The sequence below is a fragment of the Moschus berezovskii genome, chromosome 11, assembly GCF_049115385.1.
Source record: "Moschus berezovskii isolate FMDL1 chromosome 11, NW_MosBer_1.0, whole genome shotgun sequence".
NCBI classification, from domain to species: domain Eukaryota; kingdom Metazoa; phylum Chordata; class Mammalia; order Artiodactyla; family Moschidae; genus Moschus; species Moschus berezovskii.
Window position 1 is genome coordinate 76,557,565 of NC_142470.1, and position 22,596 is coordinate 76,580,160.

Here is a 22,596-nt window from a genome sequence, read left to right on the forward strand (position 1 = left end):
CTAACAGAGTTTTGTCAAGAGAACACACTGGTCACAGCAAACACCCTCTTCCATCAACACAATAGAAGACTCTACATATGGACATCACCAGATGGTCAATACTGAAATCAAATTGAATATATTCTTTGCAGCCAAAGGTGGGGAAGCTCTATACAGTCAGCAAAAACAAGACTGGGAGCTGACTATGGCTCAGATCATGAACTCCTTATTGCCAAATTTAGACTTAAATTGAAGAAAGTAGGGAAAACCACTAGACTATTCAGATATGAGCTAAATCAAATCTCTTATGATTAGACAGTAGAAGTGACAAATAAATTAAAGGGATTACATCTGAAAGACAGAGTCCTGAAGAACTATGGGTGGATGTTCATGACACTGTACATGAGGCACTGACCAAGACCCTCCCCAAGAAAAAGAAATGCAAATAAGCAAAATGGGTGTCTGAGGAGGCCTTACACACAGCTGAGAAAAAGAAGAGAAGCTAAAGGCAAAGGAGAAAAGGAAAGATATACCCATTTGAATGCAGAGCTCCAAAGAATAGCAAGGAGAGATAAGAAAGCCTTCCTCAGCGATCAATGCAAAGAAATAGAGGAAGACAGCAGAATGGGAAAGACTAGAGATCTCTTCAAGAAAATTAGAGATACCAAAGGAACATTTCATGCAAAGGTGGGCTCAATAAAGGATAGAAATGGTATGGACCTAACAGAAGCAGTAGATATTAAGAAGAGGTGGCAAGAATACACAAAAGAGCTATACAAAAAAATATCTTCATGACCCGGATAACCATGATGTGATCACCAACCTAGAGCCAGACATTCTGGAATGTGAAGTCAAGTGGGCCTTAGGAAGCATCACTACCAACAAAACTAGTGGAGGTGATGGAATTCCAGTTGAGCTATTTCAAATCCTAAAGGATGATGCTGTGAAAGTGCTGCACTCAATATGCCAGCAAATTTGGAAAACTCAGCAGTGGCCACAGGACTGGAAAAGGTCAGTTTTCAGTCCAATCCCAAAAAAAGGCAATGCCAAAGAATGCTCAAACTACCACCCAATTGCACTCATCTCACACACTAGCAAAGTAATGTTCAAAACCCTCCAAGCCAGGCTTCAACAGTATGTGAACCATGAACTTCCAGATCTTCAAGCTGGATTTAGAAGAAAGACAGAAGGCAGAAGAACCAGAGATCAAATTGACAACATCCATTGGGTCATTGAAAAAGCAAGAGAGCTCCAGAAAATCCTCTATTTCTGCTTTCTTGACTATGCCAAAGCCTTTGACACTGAATCACAATAATCTGTGGAAAATTCTTAAAGAGATGTGAATACCAGACCACCTGACCTGCTTCCTGAGAAATCTGTATGTCAAGAAGCAATAGTTAGAACTGGACATGGAACAACAGATTGGTTCCAAACAGGTAAAAGAGTATGTCAAGGTTGTTTACTGTCACCCTGCTTATTCCACTTATATGCAGAGTACATCATGAGAAATGCTGGGCTCGAAGAAGCACAAGCTGGAATCAAGATTGCTGGGAGAAACAAATAACCTCAGATACACAGACAACACCACATTTATGGCAGAAAGCAAAGAAGAACTAAAAAAACCTCTTGATGAAAGTGAAAGAGGAGAGTGAAAAAGTTGGCTTGAAGCTCAACATTCAGAAAACTAAGATCATGGTATCCAGTCCCATCACTTCACAGCAAATAGACGGGGAAAGAATGGAAACAGTGAGATACTTCTTTGAGGGGGCGTCTCCAAAATCACTGCAGATGGTGACTGCAGCCATGAAATTAAGATGTTTGCTCCTTGAAAGAAAAGCTATGACCAACCTAGACATTATTTTAAAAAGCAGAGACATTACTCTGCCAACAAAGGTCCGTCTGGTCAAAGCTATGATTTTTCCAGTAGTCATGGATTTGAGAGTTGGACTATAAAGAAAGCTGAGTGCCAAAGAATTGATGCTTTTGAACTATGGTGTTGGAGAAGACTCTTGAGAGTCCCTTGGACTGCAAGGAGGTCCCACCAGTCCATCCTAAAGGAGATCAGTCCTGTGTGTTCATTGGAAGGACTGATGCTGAATCTGAAACTCCAATACTTTTTGGTCACCTGATGCAAAGAACCGACTCATTGGAAAAGACCCTGATGCCAGGAAAGATTGAAGGTGGAAGGAGAAGAAGATAGAGGATGAGATGGTTGGATGGCATCACTGACGCAATGGACATGAGTTTGAGTAAGCTCTGGGAGTTGGTGATGGATAGGGCGGCCTGGCATGCTGCAGTCCATGGGGTCACAAAGAGTTGGACACAACTGGGCGACTGAATTGAGCTGTGCAAGTCCAGAGACCTAACGCGGGCCCATTTTTCTCTGGCCAAGGTAAACATAATGTGGGGTTTGTAGTCAAGTCCCGGGCCTGCTGCTTCACACACATGTATGACTTTGCACAAGCAGTCAATCTCGCTGAGTCTCAACTTCTCCAACTTTAAAATGAAAATATTTATGATAACCAGCACATTAGCTTGTTCTGAATATTAAGTGCAAGAGCGTACATGAAAAGTATTTTTATAAAATATATTTACTGCTCACAATGAATTATAATTTTAAAGGGGCTTAATTTGGAAAGTCAAAAATAAACACTAGACTATACCATTGTGCTTTAACAGGTGTCGATGAGATAGGAGTAGGGAAAGAGTCTACTGAAGGAAAGGAGACAGAGTGGCATGTGAAAAACGAGAGTCTGAAAAACATATCTGTGCTCCACCCTCCACACCTGTGCTAAGGATGGTGCCCAGGGTTTTCCAGCCCAATAGGAAGCAGCTCTCAATGTACAACGAGGCATGTCACAGCACTTCCGGATCTAACCTGGACCATATCTTGTAGCCTATCAAGGGTTAGAAACATTGTGTAGGTGAAGCATTAAGCTCTTGGGAAATCTATTCAACCAAATGTAAGTTTTAAAAGGGAGAAAGAAAAAAAATAGTCTTCTATAAAAACTCTTTATAGGCAACACAGGGCATAAGCTGTGGAGGTGAGACATTTTATTTTTCTGTACTGTCCATAAAGCAATCTCTTCTCTTAGGAAACGTTTCTATTGGACTCTGAACTATTTGTCATTCTGGGCCCCAAATAAAATATTTTTCATAAGAACATCAGAAATGCCATGCTGAATCAAACCGACAGTCCTTCCAGTCCCATGTCTTGCCTTCGAAAGTGACACCAAGAGAGAGTTCACAAGAGGACACAGACACTCTATTTTAGTGGCTTCGAAAACATTTTTGACTGTGGGTCCCAGTTAGAAATAGAGCTTACATTGTAATCCAGTACTCATACATACACATGCAACAACACTCACTTATACATACTTAAGTATATTATATTTACCTTCTAGGTTACATGTAACAATGGATACTTTGTATTCCATCCGATTCCTCTTTTTTTTTTTAGTGTTTAACCACTGGTCCTGACCTACTAAACAGATTTCATGATTCACTAATAGGATCACAACTCACAACCTGAAAAACCTTGCTCTCTATATTGTCAGCCTCAAAGGTTAGGTATATAGCTCTAACACTTCTGCTTCTTGTACCTAGTGAGGATCTATTACCCATAAATTTACCTAAAGCCAACTTTTGGGGGAAATGAGTTCTATAAGGCAAGTACTCACAGTCCAAGTAGAACTTTCTCTCACTTGTGATTCTGTAGTATGTTTGATAAGATAAATGTGATTGAAAGATCTAAATGAAGAATACCAGGCTTGGTTTCCCTTCTCTTCCCCAAAGATTTCCTCTCTGTGACAGAGATGAAAAAAAGCAGCTTACACTGGATTAAACCTTATCACACTGAGAGGCATTGAACATTTCTAGAGAGTTAATTGATTTTCATGGCATGGTCCCTTGGGCACTGATTTGTCAAACGTGTATTAATTACATCACAGATTATAGTTCCCAAAGATGGCGGCAAAATCATGCTCCATCTCACATGCTTTCATTCAATGTAATCTTGTCACATACCATTACGAGGTGGTGTCATTTCTCCACCCCATCAAATCTGGTTGGACTCTGTCTGCTTTGATCAACAGAGTTTGCAGAAACTGACTCATGCCAGTTCCAGGGATGGCTCTTACCTAGCCTGGCAGTATCCATCCTGCCTCTGGGAAACAGCCACCAGGTAAGAAATGCAACTACTCAGACACCATCCAGTAAGAAGTCCAGGCCAGGTGAGAGGCTCCGTCACATGGAGAGACAGAGAAAGAAACCAAGAAGCACCAAAGTCCCCGTGTACAAAACTGCTACCATGAGGTACTCCTCCAACTGTACGAACCAACCAGTCAAATTCTTCCTGCATTTCTGATTCATAACATTTTAAGCATAACTGTTTAAATCCTCTACTATAATACCAAAAGAGATAATCAAAATAATTATTTACCATGTAAATCTGAAATTTTGCCATGGACTAACAAAAAAGATTTGTCATTTTCTATTGATTTTAAATTTTTGTTTATTTTGCAGTAACAGAATCAACATGCATAGTATAATTGTGTAAATTACGATATTAATCATACATTTAGAAACTATATGATTTTTTGGTGTACTTGTTCCTTTTTACCAATATTGTACTAATAACAATCCATTATTTTCTCATCCCCATCCTCCCCACCCAGGAGGTGCTTAGTATGCGTTCCTGGGCACAGGGGAATACAGGGGTTAATGAGAAAACATCCCTGATCTTCCTAGAAAAGAAACAAGTAAAGGGAACACTTTACTACATCAATATCAGGAGAGTTGTTAGGAGGACTTCACAGGTAACTTTTAAGATGGGTCTTTGTGAATGAGTGGGTCAGGAAGAAGACTTGGAGAGGGGATATGATACTGGGATCAAAACAGTGGCATTCCAAGCAGAGAAGGCAGCCATTTCCTAGAATTGCTGTTGACCTATGCATGTCATACAATAAAAGGAAACAAAGATTTTTCAAGAATAAAAGAAAGGAAAACAGTTAACCAAAATTATAACAACTCAGCATGGGGAAAGTTTGTGCAGAGAATGTATATTTCCAACTCTAGGATATTAAACTTTATCCTCATATCTAAAACTATATTTCTATCACAGCTTACAAAGCAGAAAACATAAATCACTAGCAGATATAACTTTCTGAGGTGCTTAGAGGTTTTTTTTTTCCTTCCTATACCACAGCGTCAAAATTTACACTTCCTTAATGTTCAAGAACAAGTTTCAGTAAAGACAGGGGTCAAGATGTTTGGTGGTTTCTTTTTAAATCTAATCTTATTATTACTCCAGTGGAGCATTCAAGGAAAGAAAAAAGCAACTGGGCCAGATTGCCTCTAGCTAAAGACTATAACATAAATGGACATTATAGCCCAAGGAATCCTACTGCTAGAAACAAACAGGCAGGACAGAATTGTAACCTCTTGGCATGTAAACCTTGTGGGAGTGACCCAGGAAAATGAAATTCTCCTTGGTGATGTATAATGCTTTATTACGATGACCCAGTCTCCAGGGCTGTTTAAAATTCTGAACTCAAGTTCCCTGAATTCTGATTCCCTTCTCATCAAAATCGCTATCCCAATTTTAACTGCACTTCCCTGAGGGCAGAAAACATCAACTCACCATATTTATAGCTGGTGCATAATTACTATATGCAATATTTATCTGGCTATTCATCTGTTTGCGTGTCTTTGGTCTAGCTGGTGAAACTGTCACCAGACAAAGTTCTCAGCATCTTGTGCAAAGATCTGTCATTCACTGGATATTTTATCCATCTGGCTTGTCCCTTGGGTTTCTTGAAAGGATGGCTCCCCTTCATCAGTCCTTCCTGAGAGGTTTCTTTGTTGCCTAGTGAGGTTTAGATCCCCATTAGAGCTTCATTTCTATCTAATTATTCTGGATATTGATGTACACCAAGGTCCTGAGTTCTTGTTTCATTGTTCTGTTACCTCACTTATAGCTTCCCTGGTAGCTCAGCCGTAAAGAATCTGCCTGCCAATACAAGAGGCCCAGGTTCAATCCCTATACTGGGAAGATCCATTGAAGAAGGAAACAGCAACTCACTCCAGTATTTTTGCCTAGGAAGTTCCATGGACAGAGGAGCCTTGTGGGCTATATAGTCCACGGGGTTGCAAAGAGTTGGACACTAAACAACAACAACCTTATTTACAGCCCCTTATCTCATATACTCACAATGTAACTTCAGGCTACTAGAATCAATAAATAGAATGGCTATTTTAACGTCATTTAAAACACTTCATCCAATGTTATAAGTTTGGCACTGTAAACTGTAGGAATGCCATCTCCACACTTTCTGGAGATTCTAATCTGTGTATATATAGAGAAGAGTCAGATCAAGAATTTCCTAGATTCCACTCCCTTCCATGCTGAATTGGAACATCTAGTTGGTAAAAAGTCTGAGATACAGTATGGTCATCAGCCTCTTATTATATCCCCAGTTTTCCACCTCTTGGTGATGAGAAGTAATATCTCAACTGAGCCTTAGAGCAAGTGTTTAAATCAGGACAAAGGAGTAGGGTGATCGCAAAAGCTAATCTCGTTAGCTCACTCATTACCATACTGTAAATGTAAGTTAATTTCAACTTCTTTACTTTCCAAAGCATTGGACCAGGGGATATTTTGGCGTCTAGACTGATACTTAGCCAGCACGAACCCACAGCAAGAAGAGTGGCTGTTTTCTCGGAGGCTGTTTAGCCTTGTCCGAAGCATGACTTTCCATCTACCACTGCATCAGCTTTAATTTTTAGTTCCCCCACAGAGAAGACCTGTGGGATTGGGGAAATAAACTTACTTTGACATTCAAGCTTTCCTTAATCTGTCATAAATTTTCTAGGGAAGAAATTTCAGCCTTCATTTTTTAATTCACTGTGCTGTAGCAGAATGCTGGGAAATAGCAGATGAATAATCATTTATTTTTCATTAGTCGGTCTTACAATATTGACCATTATAACTTAATGATTTATTTTTTTCCTTCAATATAGTCTTAAATTTTCTCACTCTCTAAATCTCTCTACGTATTTCCATTCCTAACTTTTCTTTCACCCTTATTTCTTTTCCTCTTTTATTTCTTATGGGACTCAGACATTTTTACATTCTCCCTCCTCATTTAGACCTGAGCAACAAGGAATGGTCTCTAAGCATCATGGTTATTGGGGGGCAGAGGCTAGAAATGAAGCTGGAGGTGCAAATATCTAAATGGAGGAAACCCTCTTTTTGAGCCAGCCAGTCCTTTGGGGCTCAGTCTTTCTGCTCTTGTATTAGATACTATGGAGCTGGTTCCCTGCAAGGCAAAAAAATTGCCTCCACCTTTAGGCATCTGTCTGTTGCAATTCTCAGCAACAACCTCTTCCCTGCTTTGTCTACCTACTTCGCCATTAGTGAAAAGGACCAAAATCCCAAGCTCCTCCTTCCTTATTGTTTGCAATCATTTTTAGAAGCCTCATTTGCCCCAGGTGCCCCGAAAAGAGTAAATGCTAAGAGCTGCATGTGGGCAGACCCCACCTAATGATCCATCTGTTCATTTGAGAAAGTCCCATTCTTCTTCAGTTGGGCATGACTTCCATGATAATATCCAAAGAGATGGGGATTGGAGAGCCTTCTCCTCCCTCCTACCACTCACATTGAGGAAAGAAAAAAGAGTCTCATGTTCTTTAAATTATTATCATAAACTTGATTTGCTAAGTAGTTAAGTAGAGGGGTAGAAGATGGGTAGTCCAGAACACTCTTGCTATTTATAGCCCATATCAGAGTTTATTACTATTGTCTATTCTCAAATCCACATAAACAATATGTAAACTGTCAATGGTTTCCATGGAAACAAATTGGCAAAATGGACAATGCACTTGGAAAAAATAATTGAGAGAGAGAAACCACAAAGAACAAAATGGACCCTGTGAAAAAGTACAAACAGTTTCCTTTTTAAAATCACACATGTGTCTCTGTCATTACACTTATGATTTCAAAAGATAAAAGTCAGAACCAATTTTCCCTCCAGCATGTACTTGACTCTTTTTTCCAGTAAGCTGGGCAAGGCTGGACAAGAGGGCAGAAGCTGCAGGGAAATGCAGAGGATCGGGACTTTCTGTTCTGGGTTCTCCCTCTTTCCATCTTCTCTGTCCTTTGCCCCTCTTTTTCAGTTTTCTCTTACTCCCACTATGGCATCCAGCATTCACCTTCTCCCCAGAGAGAAGCTTTCTGATTACCTACTTTTAAGTAAAGCTTAAATGACTAGCCATCAGTCAAGGATGTGAGAAGGGATGTCCTTCACAAAGAAGGAGACTCAACTCTTTGAGCTTGAGGTTTCTTTCTGGCAGCTTCTGACTCTGTTAGCAACTGTACTAAGGTGTTAAGGATTTAATGCACCATCTCTCCTGATATTCTTGTAATTTTAGAAATCTTTAGGGTCCAATATTAAAAAAAAAATCATCCCCACAGCACTATGCTATGAGTGCCTTATGTCCAAATGTATGCTAAGCCCAAAGGAGACACCAAGAATAGAATGCTGCTATAAAACCAGTTAGGGAGAGAGGAGGGAAATCCATTCATGTATCCTTTCCAATACATCTTTATTGAGCTTCTTCATGTCATGCAAGGGTAAGTTGGTGGGTGTTGGAAGAGTGGAAGGATGCATAAAACAAATATAAATAAGAGCTATTGTCATCATAGTTGAAAAACATATGTAATTATAATAATAACAGCTAAATGTATCGAGCATTTTTCACATGCTGGATGCTGCTCTAAGTGTTTTCCAGTATAAACTCACTTCATACCCACAACAACCTGTGCCTCTTCTCAGATCTACTTAAGCAAACTGTAAATTTTTAGTGGTTTCTATGGGAACAAATTGACAAAATGGACAGCACACTCAAAATAATAAAGAAAGAGAATGCAAAAAGACAAAAAAAATGTCAAAAATAAAAAGTTTCCTTTCTAGAATCACACATAATTCATAGCTGAAACAGTCAAGAAATCAGGAGCAACTTTCCCTCTAACATGAACAAGGCAGGTTGGGGAAAAGGACAGACCAACAGGCAAGCCCACAAAATCTGGAATTTTCATTTTGAGCATCCCTTGCATCTACATCCTCTGTACCTTCCCATTATTTTTTTTTTTTTTTGAGTTATAATAATTCACTTTCAAGTTCAGCAGGTAGGCTTCATTAGTCTCATTTTAGAAAGGAAGAAATGGGGACACCTAGGGTACATGGAACAACAGACTGGTTCCAAATAGGAAAAGGAGTACGTCAAGGTTGTATATTGTCACCCTGCTTATTTAACTTATATGCAGAGTACATCATGAGGAACGCTGGGCTGGAAGAAGCACAAGCTGGAATCAAGATTGCTGGGAGAAATATCAATAACCTCAGATATGCAGAAGACACCACCTTTATGGCAGAAAGTGAAGAGGAACTCAAAAGTCTCTTGATGACAGTGAAAGGGGAGAGTGAAAAGGTTGGCTTGAAGCTCAACATTCAGAAAACAAAGATCATGGCATCTGGTCCCATCACTTCATGGGAAATAGATGGAGAAACAGTGGAAACAGTGTCAGACTTCATTTTGGGGGGCTCCAAAATCACTGTGGATGCTGATTGCAGCCATGAAATTAAAAGACGCTTACTCCTTGGAAGAAAGGTTATGACCAACCTAGATAGTATATTAAAAAATAGAGACATTACTTTGCCAACCAAGGTCCGTCTAGTCAAGGCAATGGTTTTTCCCGTGGTCATGTATGGATGTGAGAGTTGGACTGTGAAGAAAGCTGATCGCCGAAGAATTGATGCTTTTGAACTGTGGGGCTGGAGAAGACTCTTGAGAGTCCCTTGGACTGCAAGGAGATCCAACCAGTCCATTCTAAAGGAGATCAATCCTGGGTGTTCATTGGAAGGACTGATGCTAAAGCTGCAACTCTAATACTTTGGCCACCTCATGTGACGAGTTAACTCACTGGAAAAGACTCTGATGCTGGGAAGGATTGGGGGCGGGAGAAGAAGGGGACAACAGAGAATGAGATGGCTGGATGGCATCACCGACTCTGTAGACATGAGTTTGAGTGAACTGTGGGAGTTGGTGATGGACAGGGAGGCCTGGCATGCTGTGATTCATAGGGTCGCAAAGAGTTGGACACGACTGAGCGACTGAACTTAACTGAACTGAGGGATTAAGAAATGGGCTCCAGATAACACAGCTGGTAAATGGTAGTGCTATGATTTGACTCAGGGAACCTGGCACTGTGTCCATACTTGTAACCACTATGGTAACTGCTTTCCTAAAAAAATCACAAGCACCCATAGAGGCACTTATAAATTGCCCCAGGGGCATGAAGGCGAGAGCAAGAACTGGACTTTTTGTTCTGGGAGCCCCCTCTTTCTGTCTTCTCTGGAAAGTGTGTGGGAGATAAAGTAGCTGTTAAACTGAGTCTTGGAGACATGCAGAAATTTACTGGGAAGCAAGAGCATTTCACAGAATATCAACAAGTGTGTACATCACAAAATAGCATGACACATTAGGCAATCACAGGTATGTTGACATGAAGGCATCTTCAGACACTCATGTTTGGAGGCAGGGATACTCTGACAAGTGATAATGTTGGGACATTCAGTAGTGATAAACTTATAAAAGAACTTTTACTATGTTATCCCTCCCACATCTGGTAAGATTTAAATGAATCCTTAAGGGTCAATCATTTCTTTGAGAAAGTTTCCATTATTTCCAAGGTTTATTTGGTTTATCCAGGAGCACTTTCTTCCTGGCATATTCCATGCATTTCTGTATCAGAGTATAATGCAATGGCTGGTTTACAAAGCTCTCTCTCCACTTCCTAGTCCTGTTCCATGTTGTCCCCAAGGGCAGAAAATGAATTTTTATGCTGTATACACATCGTTCCTTGAGCAATGCCTGTCACATAATGGATGCTCAATATACCCATAACCTCTTTTCTACTCAAGGACCTACTGGAAGTACTCCATCTTTCTTTAATATCATCATTTTCCTGTCACTGAATTCTCAACAATCTAGAAATGGGTTGTTTATTCCTTATCAAAAACTCATTGTTGCCCCCCCATGTCTCTGTTTAGCCATGACACAACTTATCTTGTTCAGTTTTACAGCAAAATGTCTTCAGTTCAGTTCAGTTCAGTTCATTTCACTTCAGTCGCTCAGTCGTGTCCGACTCTTTGCGACCCTATGAGTCACAGCACACCAGGCCTCCCTGTCCATCACCAACTCCCAGAGTTCACTCAAACTCATGTCCACAGAGTCGGTGATGCCATCCAGCCATCTCATTCTCCATCGTCCCCTTCTCCTCCCGCCCCCAACCTTTCCCAGCATCAGAGTCTTTTCCAGTGAGTCAACTCGTCGCATGAGGTGGCCAAATCTTAGGAGCTGTTAATTCTTGCTTCCTGACTTCCCCACTCCCATTGTCTCTGACTCACTTCAAACAGGCTCACATCCCTTATCTACCTCTCCACCAAAACTGCTCTTATAGCAATGACTAATAATATTGTAGGAACAATAACAATTAATGCTATAATAGCAATGCTATAATCTTATAGCAATGACTAATAATGTCAAATTCTAAAGTCACTTCTCTGTCTTTATCTTGCTTGACTAATCCTTCTTTCCTGAAACACGTTTCCTTTCTTTCCATGATACCACATTCTCCAGAGCGCTCTGAGAGTCAGTCCTGGTCTCCACTGTATTGTCTCTGTACACTCCAAAATAAAACTCATGATTTCTTCCTTCTAGTTTGTCCCTTTCTTGTTCTCCACCTCAGTCAGCGGCCTCATCAGTTATACTCAGTCTAAAAACTGAGATATTATACCTCCTTTCTAAAGAGAACAGAACTTGCTGCTGCTGCTGCTAAGTCACTTCAGTCGTGTCCGACTCTGTGTGACCCCATAGATGGAAGCCCACCAGGCTCCCCCGTCCCTGGGATTCTCTAGGCAAGAACACTGGAGTGGGTTGCCATTTCCTTCTCCAATGTGTGAAAGTGAAAAGTGAAAGTGAAGTCGCTCCGTCGTGTCCGACCCTTAGCGACCCCACGGACTGCAGCCTACCAGGCTCCTCCATCCATGGGATTTTCTAGGCAATAGTACTGGAGTGGCTTGCCATTGCCTTCTCCAGAACAGAACTTAGTCTACACATAATTCTATTCTGGGGAGAACAGACTAAGTTCTCTAAGTTAGTGGAATAACTAAGCCTAAGTCTACTAAGGTAGTGGAATCTAAGAGTCTTAGGAAGTCTATCTCCAAACCATGTCAAGAATCCATTCACCTAGCTCTTTTTCTGTACACCACCATCTATTGCATAGATTATGGCAAGTTGCAACCCGTTTCCATTCTTATCTCTTCAAATCTACTTTCCACACACCACCCAGAGTAATTGTTTTTCCTTATTTTTTAAACCTCTGTTTTTGTCTTGAAATAAAACACATATACAGAAAGAATGTAAAACATACATGTTCAACTCAATGAATTACAATAAATCAAATATCCATGGAACCACCCCAAGTTCAAAGACTAGACAGACACTTACCAGCACATAAATCACTATCGTTAAGTATATATTGGATTTTACTGTGTCATCTTTGTCTTGCCCATCTTCCTATATTTTCAATTCTTTGGTCCCTCTGTATTTTGTTACAGATATTTTCTTCCAACTTACATTTCAGGCCACTACTTTTCTCTTCGTTTTTGTCTAATATGCTGTTTAACAATTTCATTGAATTCATAATTTTGTTTTGCATTTTCAATCTCAGAATTCATATCAATTCCTTTTAAAATCTGTTAGATCACTTTTTGGACTTCCCTAGTGGCTCAGACAGTAAAGTGTCTGCCTACAATGCAGGAGACCTGGGTTCAATCCCTGGGTCAGGAAGATCCCCTGGAGAAGGAAACAGCAACCCACTCCAGTACTCTTGCTTGGAAAATCCCATGGACGGAGGGGCCTGGTAGGCTACAGTCCATGGGATCGGAAAGAGTCGGACACAAGATCACTATTTAGAGTGTCATATTTTCTGCCACCTTATCATTTGTCTTTTTGAAGATGATAGGTTAAATTGTTTTAAATTCCAGTATCTGAAGTCCTTGTAGGCCTGTTTTCTATCTTTGATGTTTCTACTATATCTCATTTATGTTTTCTTATCTGCAGACACCTGGTTATTTGATTCTGTACCAGATATTTGTATTTTTTAAAAAATATTTACGGAATTGATTGGATCCTAAGATGATGCTAGTTTCCTTGATAGGGAACTTTGGTTTGTTTCATCCAAGTGCCTGTGAGAACTATAATCAGGGAAGGCATCCCCTTAATGTAATTATAATGTCTGAGAATTCCTGAGTTACTGAGAGGATTCAAAGCGTTGCAATTAATGCATCAGCAGGTTTAAAACTTACTCATTTCACCTAGGATGCAACTCTTTAGAAGCATCTCAAGGAAACTCCTAAAATTCAGATATGTTCTGCTGACTCTTCTAATCTGTCAAAAGAGTTAGTCCACTTCCTAGATGTGAATTTGGTCAGCATATGGCTCTTGGGCAGAAATGGACCCCAAATACTGGGATTTTCAAGATGCTGGTGTAATAATTTCTCCCAAACTTCTTAGTTTCCCAAGGCCTTCCAACAGATTAAAAAGTAAAATTTGGTATATGGTTTATGCTCAGTGAGATTAGTTTGAACTACTTAGTCTACTAATCTGAAGATTGGAATTTAAATATTTTTGAAATTTATATAATAAGACAATTTGTAAGCCCCAAACAACAGATATTAAAAACAAAAATGAATTGATGAAGAGGCAGGTTTTTCAACAGAGAAGGCAATGGCACCCTACTCCAGTACTCTTGCCTGGAAAATCCCATGGATGGATGAGCCTGGAAGGCTGCAGTCCATGGGGTCACTAAGAGTCAGACATGACTGAGCGACTTCACTTTCACTTTTCACTTTCATGCATTGGAGAAGGAAATGGCAACCCACTCCAGTGTTCTTGCCTGGAGAATTTCAGGGACGGCGGAGCCTGGTGGGCTGCTGTCTATGGGGTCGCACAGAGTCGGACACGACTGAAGCGACTTAGCAACAGCAGCAGTAGGCTTTTCAAAATAGGTTTCAGACAGCCAGTGAGACAACTGGCCCACAAAGAAGACAAAAAGGTACTGAGAGAAATGCAATGGAGGGGTGGATTTTCTAAAGCTCAGAGAAAGGATTTATAATACTAGTCTTAGAGTTTGAAAAACTTTCTCTGCAGTAGAACACAGAAGAACATTGTTGACTCAGTCTGAAAGAGTCCAAAGATGAGAGGCCAGATAAAGAATCTTACAGTAGCAGAGTAAATGCTTTGTCTGGAGAGTAACTATACTCAGTGATGATCAAATATGCAAGAATGCAGGGGACTAGGTATGGAACATATGAACTTAGGATCATGTTTAAAGTGACACTGCATCTAAAGGGTTGCTTCTGGGGACCACGAATTTCCAACCAAGGGTATATGTGAAGTGGACTGCCAGAAAACCAGAAGTTGAGTGGCAAAAGGAATGGCAAGTCAAAGAAGAGGCAATTCCCAAATGAAAGAAGCTGCAGTCTGAGAAATTAGCCGGGGAGCCTCTGAAGAATCCACCAATTCCATAAGAAAGACACTTTATACATCTTTCAGACATCAGGAAGGCAAAACTCTCCTCTAATGATGGCTTCCCTGGTGGTCCAGACAGTAAAGAATCTGCCTGCAATGTAGGAGACATGGGTTCAATCCATGGATCAGGAAAATCCCCTGGAGAAGGGAATGGCTACCCACTCCAGTATTCTGGGGAATTCCTGGGGAATTCCATGGACAGAGGAGACTAGTGGGCTATAGTCCATGGGGTCACAAAGAGTCAGACACAACAGCCCTATAATTAAACTAGTTGAATAAAAGCTGTTCATTCCACTATTCTTCTTTACATGCACTATAACCCTGAAAAGGAACAATATCTAGCAGACAAAACAGGTGACCAAACAAAAAGCCTGGATCTGATTGCATTCTGCTCCTTGAAGGCAGGAAGCCCTAGCTGCAGGTGAAGGGAGAGATCTTTCCATTAAATGAAGATTAAAGTCTTGCTTATTTAATGTATCAGTTTGGATATCCTGCTTTCTGTATTGAGTTTATATTCGTGGCTTAAAGAAACCAGAGGGCTTTCTATTACCTAGAAGTTACTGGAAAATTCATGGAGGTCACTTTCAGAGAAGGAGAAAGAAATTTTCAGTGAATTAATTTTAAAGGGTCAATGAGAGATAAAAATAACATGAGTTTTTTGATAAGATCCCACATTTCCGAGTAAGAAAAAAATGACATCATAGTTTCAGTAAGATGACTCCAGGAGGGAAAAGTAATCTAGATTACATGGAGAGGAGGTCAAAGTCAGCAATGCTAGCAAAGCCACTATCATGATATTCCTTGCTGAGACAGTGAGAGGACAGAAGCCTTCTAGACTTGGGGGACCTGGAGGTAATAAGAGGTGTTTGTGTCACCCACCCCCGGAACAACTGTGATGATGCAGAAAAAGAAAAAAATTCATCAAAATCTTCTAGATATATATCACCTGTAAAGTTTATTTTCAGCATTGCCTTCAACAGTTAGCCTTGCTAATCTCCACTTTCCTCATCTATAACATGAGAAAAATCATACTTGAGATATGAATGTGATAAAATACATAATAATAGATGAACTCACCACAAGTTAAAGGAAATTGAGGTATAGAAAAGAATGAATGAGTGAATGACTCTAGGGTAAGATTAGGAGGGAAGGAGGGCTAAGCTCTGCATCTTGAAATCCAGACCAGATACCACATTACAGCTGAAATTCCCCATGTAATCATTTCTCTGTGTGTGTGCATGTTTTGCTTTTATAATCAAAGTCATGTTTAAATATTAAAGAGCTGGTTTTATAGCCCCAGGACTAGTCTGGAGAACCCACCTAGATTGGCACACACCTGTTGGGGTGAATGATCCTACTTGTTATTCAGATTAGTATTTACCAGCAAACATTCAGTCAGAGCCATGGCTGCTGGCAAATCCTCCTATGATGGCTGAGTTGAAATGAATACCAAGGCATGTCAGCGGCTGGCTCTCATTAGATACTCTTTGACTGAGTTGAATATTGAAACAAGGCCATCTGATAGAGTCATCCTGGATTCCTGTAGGAAGGGACTGGAGGTGCTGGAAGCAAAATGAGGCTCAGGTGGAAAAGCATAATAAATTCTGCAATTTACCAGTGTTAATATGAAAAATCAGAATGTGAACCTCATTGAAAAGGATCTATAGGCTATTTATCTACTCAAAGTGACCTTGTAATCTATCAGTCATTCAAGTGATAGCAAAGAACATGAATGCCACCCTGTGGCTACCAGCAGAAATTATACTTAATATAACATAATTTTACATAATTAGAGGGTAATGGGAATGTGACTAAAAGAAATCATGCAGATGCCAGGATAAAGAGGGATGGCCCGGATAAACAGTTATCACTGCTAATAGATGATGCAGGGAGGCATTACCCAAAATATTAAGGGAATAAACTCCCTCATCTCTTCTCTAAATAATGTAAGCAAAAAGATTATACACACACAAAGCATTTGACAAAGACATAAATAGATTACCGGTAATAACAGAGATGAGAATAGAGAAGGAAAAGTATGTCTTTCGGTATCCTTGTCACTCAAGCATACTAAGATTATGAGGCCCTCCCATTGACACAAAGATGATTATTCCTCTCTGCCCACACATGTCTCCTTATACACAAATGTGCATATCCTATTTCACAGACCTATTTTTCTGCTTTTTCTGCATCTGATGACTGCAGATTGTGGATTTTATTCACTTATTCTCCAGATTTCCACAGAGCCAGATACCATCCTAAACCCTAATCTACAACAGTAGAGGTCCTTGCCCTCACTAAACTTACATTCTATGTGGGTCAACAACCACCAAATAAACATATACATGTCAGGTGCTAAACAATTCAATAGAGAAAAATTAAACAACGCAAATGGAAGTGTGAATGTTGGAGGGTGGAGGAAGTTTGGGGAAAGCGTCTTCAAAAAGATAACACTCAAAAGCCTGAAGGATGCAGTGAGGGAGCAGCCATGCATATATGACGCAAGGACACTTTCAGGCAACCAGGGTTATAGTACAAACGCTCTGAGGTCAAGTTGTCTTGGAGAGTTTGTGGAACAATGAAATGGCCAGCATGGCACAAAGCAAGTAAGAGGATGAGTGGTTAGGGATGAAGAATAAGATATGGTAGTGGGAGGGCAGGCAGACACACAAGGCTTGTGGATAATTTCAAGGACTTTGGCTTTTACTCAGAATAAGAGTTTTCTGACATGCTCTGATTTATGCTTTAAAAGAATCAATCAATGAAGTGTAGATAAGGGACTACATGGGTAAAACAAGGCGGCTATTTCAAAAGTTCAACAGATGAAGGTTGTGACTTGGTCCAAGGCAGGACCAAGGAACAAGGCAATGGTAGTCAGATTTTGGATAGATAGTGAAGGTAGAATCAATATCATTTACCACTGGATTCAACATAGATATGCAAAAATGAGAAAAGTCAAAGGGTTTGGACTGAGTAATCAGAAGAATGGAGTGATCAATCACTGATTCCACATGCTTCATAATCAAAAAACCAAAACATAAAACAGAAGCAATACTGTAACAAATTCAATACAGATTTTTTTTTAAAAAGGTCACATCAAAAAAAATTCTTAAAAATTAAATAAATAAGTAGCACAGCACAGTGTGGTTATCAAGCTTCCAACCACTCAAAACTTCATTAGTTTTTGAGCATGAGTCACAGAATTACCCATACCAGAACCCCTCAGAGGCAGACAGAGGCCAGTTTCAAAGCAGCACTTCTCCCAGTGTGTCTGTAATAACACTTCTCCCACACCTTATCCCTTCTATCATACCGTGAGCTTCTGTAAAAGACAGGGACAAAGAGGCAGATTTCTTAGTATCAAGATATAAAGGGAAGAAATCTCACCAGCTCCATCCTGGGTCACCATAGTAACAAAGGTTCTGAAATTATTTAATCTATTTTCAAATTCCATCTCCAAGGTGAGCAAAATCAATGTAAGAGAAGAAATGTCAGGCCACTGAAGGCTAGTGGAATATTTAAGTTTTAATACCTGTGTTTCAATCCTTAAAAGAAAGAGTGTTATGGTTTGAGTGGATCTCCATCTTATTTCACTTAGAAATACTTCAGGTTTCAAAATGGAAGAGCGGAGGGTCACTTGAAGATGAATGGGCGGTCAATTTGGAATAAATGAAGCAGACTTCCTGATAATGTGGCTATGGGGATGCAGAGCTTTATTCCTGTGTCTAGATGCTAAGACTACTTGGCTATTTCACTGTCTTACTGCCTTATCTGCATTTATCTCATCCCTCAGTCAGAAGTCATTTAAGTGTCTGGCTGGATTCTTGTTTCTGTCCTTATAAGCTCATCAGAATGATATAACCTACAGGTCATAGACAAACATGCTTTCGCTGTCAGACAAATCATAACTTCTCTTGTTCCTACCCTTTCTAACTGAATCATCTGGAGCTTGTTAACCTCTCAAATTTAGATTTCTCCATCTGCAAAGGAGGCTACTAACAGTACCTAGCATGCAAGAACTTTGTAATGATTAAATAAGTATGTTAATCTTTCAGTAGAGAACCTGCCATGTAAAAAAATGCTCAATAAATGGTTGATATCATTTTTATAATCATGAATGCTATACAGGCAGTGTCTATGAGTGAAAAATAATGCAACAGTGTTAAAAGCATAATCAACTGAGACAAAAAAAATTACTGTAGGGTACACATTTTCTGTATCTAATAACCACCCAAGTTCCTTGCTCTATAAAATGAAATAAATTCCTGTTTAACAGAAAGACTGACAGGAGTCAACCACTGCTGCCCCCATTGAGGTTATAGCTGCCACTCTGGACCTAGCACACGATATTAGGAGTCCACTATCAGAGAAGGCAATGGCAAGCCACTCTAGTACTCTTGCCTAGAAAAATCCCATGGATGGAGGAGCCTGGTAGGCTGCAGTCCGTGGGGTCGCTACAGGTTGGACACGACTGAGCGACTTCACTTTCACTTTTCACTTTCACACATTGGAGAAGGAAATGGCAACCCACTCCAGTGTTCTTGCCTGGAGAATCCTAGGGATGGGGGAGCCTGGTGGGCTTCCGTCTATGGGGTCGCACAGAGTCGGACACGACTGAAGTGACTTAGCAGCAGCAGCATTCTTGGCATGATTCACTGACACATGTAGAAATATCTAACCTACTGGGCATTGTAATACTGACCTCTAACATGAATCTGGCGTGCTGTGATTCAGGGGGTTGCAAAGAGTTGGACACGACTGAGTGGCTGAACAGAACTGAACTGGACATGAATTTTGAGAATGAATTTATAGAAAGAAATGTAATTAATGAAAAAAGCAGACTTTAAACATGGAGATTAAAAAGTTACAATGAAAGAGATCATAAAATTCCATTTTTATCATAAGAATACAGATACTACTTGGAGTAAGTGGTGAAGTAGGATTTGGAGGCAAAGACTCTAATTCCAAGAGTTCAGGCTTCCCTACTCTCTGGCCACATCTTCTAACAGTCAGAAGCTCATTTCCAAAACAAGACAATTTCCTAGAGAAAAGGCTTTGGGATCCTCTCAGCACCCCTTCTACTAGTGCCACCCTGGCCTAACATGCATGTTCAGTCTCTCAGTTGTGTCTTACTCTTTGGGACCCCATGGACTATAGCCTGCCAGGCGCCTCTGTCCATGGAATTTTCCAGGCAAGAATACTGGAGTGGGTTGCCATTTCCTCCTCCAGGGGACCTTCCCAACCCAGGGATCGAACCCATATCTCCTGCATCTCCTTTATTGGCAGATGGATTCTTTACCACTGAGCCACCTAGGAACCCAGGCCCAGGCCACAACCTAATCCTTGCTATCCCCATTTCTTCCTCTTAATTTGTAAGAATGGTCTGTACAACTTTGCTTACCAGAGCCCTGAAATGGCACGAACATGTCCACCTGCAAAATGGTGATACAGTTTTTCCTCACAACTGCATCATCTATAAACTCCTGAGTTGTATCATCTGATGAATCATCACACTAGACTGCAGAAGAGGAAAACTTTGTTACTTCACAATATCTGTTAGTAAGAACCCATGATGATATCATCTCTTTCTAGGAAAGCAGGATGGATATGGTTGGGCCACATAGTAGAAAGTAAGCATGTATGGAGAAAAAAACCATTTGAGGTACTAGGATAAGATATTGAATCTATGAAATTGCTGGTATTTGACCATTTTTTCCCCCTACACATACAGTCATCTTATATAGTTCAACCTGACAGAAATATTACATTATTTTACTAGGTGCATATTGCCTTTGGAGGAAAAAAGTTATTGAAACAGTGAACTAATATTTGTTATCACAAAAAGACAGGGTAGACAATCAGTGTGACTCTGAGGAACTCAAAATTTTCCCAAATACTTTTTCAATACTCAGAATGAAAAAACTGGAGAAAACATCGTATGTTCATTTTGCAGGTGGGAAGGTTAAAGGAGCACTAAAACTTAATGCCAACCATAATGCAAATAATGGCCAATATTTCCTCATGATTTAGTATCCAATTCTTGGCACAAAAAATTTGATGTTTTAGAGAATGAGCAAATAGGAGAAAAAACTGTTGTAGAGAAACAGAAGTGGTAAAAGAAAAGGAAAGATTTCTACGGCTGGTTCATGTTGATGTATGGTAGAAACCAACACAATATTATAAAGCAATTATCCTCCAATTAAAACTAAATAAGTTTTTAAAAAGCAGAGCTAGAAGAAGAAAAGAACTGACAAAAATAACAAAAATTTTAAAAACGGGGGAAGGTACCTAGAGTTTGGAGGACAATAGAAGGGGTGTTGGTGCACTGAACGCAAATAGTCTGTCATGGCAATCACTGACTAAAAGGGAGCTCTCACTGTATTGAGAGGGCATCCAATTTATCTCAGTTCTTCTCTGACCAGATTCAAAATATGTGTTCTGAAGACACATACTTCTCTATAGTTGTCACCTTTTCTCCCTTCAAAAGCTATTCTTGCTGAGTAGACCTCAGTTCTGTTACGTAAGTTTAAAAAAAAAAAAAAATCCAAAGACTGCTTTGAGTCAGGAAGAAAAGAAAATCAATCAGTTGTCATGAAACACAGGACGCACAGGCTCAGTTCAAAGGGACAATCGAAGGAGTTTTAGTCTTTCTTACTCATGGGGATGGCCAAGATGCTCAGGGCCCATATGTGGATGCCATCACATTATTTAAACTCATTCATAATGTGAGGTTTCAGGACAAACATTTCTATGAGATATTTCAGTTTTTAAAACATATTCTCAATTATTATCATATCAACCCATGGGATAGGAAGGAAAAGCAATGCCATCCCTCTGAATAGAAAAGTGGAAATTTGTTGCTAATAAGAAAATTGAGGCTCATGTATTTGCTCAAGACCTCACAAGCATTGCCAAGAACCATGACTAGAATCTAGGCCTTCTGATTGTTCAAATTTCAGAAACAACATGCTTTGGATCCAGAGAGATTTGAGTGTCAGCTCATATAAACCAATTTCCTCTGCAGTCATCTGAGTTTCAGTTTTGCTGGCTATAAAATGTGAATAAGAGGGTCTATTTTGTGCGGCCACAGGCTTGCTCGAGGAATGTTGATTCTCTTTCCCATGCTTGCAAAGACAGAATGCTCTAGTGGGGAAAGTGAAGTAAAATGAGTGGATATTCAAAATGATTAACTATGCAAAGCAGCAAAGGAAAAGAGTTTCCAGGTGAAAGTGAAAATAACCTGTGAAGTTTTGGTACCTCCTAGACAGCGTTATGGCACCTCACTCCAGTACTCTTGCCTAGAAAATCCCAGGGACGGAGGAGCCTGGTGGGCTGCAGTCCATGGGGTCGCTAAGAGTCAGACGCGACTGAGCGACTTCACTTTCACTTTTCACTTTCATGCATTGGAGAAGGAAATGGCAACCCACTCCAGTGTTCTCTCCTGGAGAGTCCCAGGGACGGGGGAGCCTGGTGGGCTGCCGTCTATGGGGTCGCACAGAGTCGGACACGACTGAAGCGACTTAGCAGCATACAGCGTTATGGACTTTCCTGGTGGCTCAGATAGTAAAGCATTTGCCTACGGAGACCTGAGTTCAAGCCCTGGGTCAGGAAGATCTCCTGGAGAAGGAAATGGCCTGTAGGCTCCTCTGTCCACGGGGTCACAAAGAGTTGGACATGACTGAGCGACTTCACTTTTACTTTCTTTTTCTTTCAGACAGCATTATACAAATAGCTTCAGTCTGAAGCTGACATCCTTAAGTTTGTTCATTTTCCCTATTAAACATGAATAATATGCTTTAACTAGGGATTAAATATACTTTAAAACCTAACTAAAAATGAAGATCACAACATACTTCCCCTTATCCAAAAGAAGCAAAACACAAAAGAAGTTGCCCTAGAGTTTAATATGAAAATGAACTGGTTATCTTGATTCTTTTACCTTTCTAAAACATTTCAATTCAA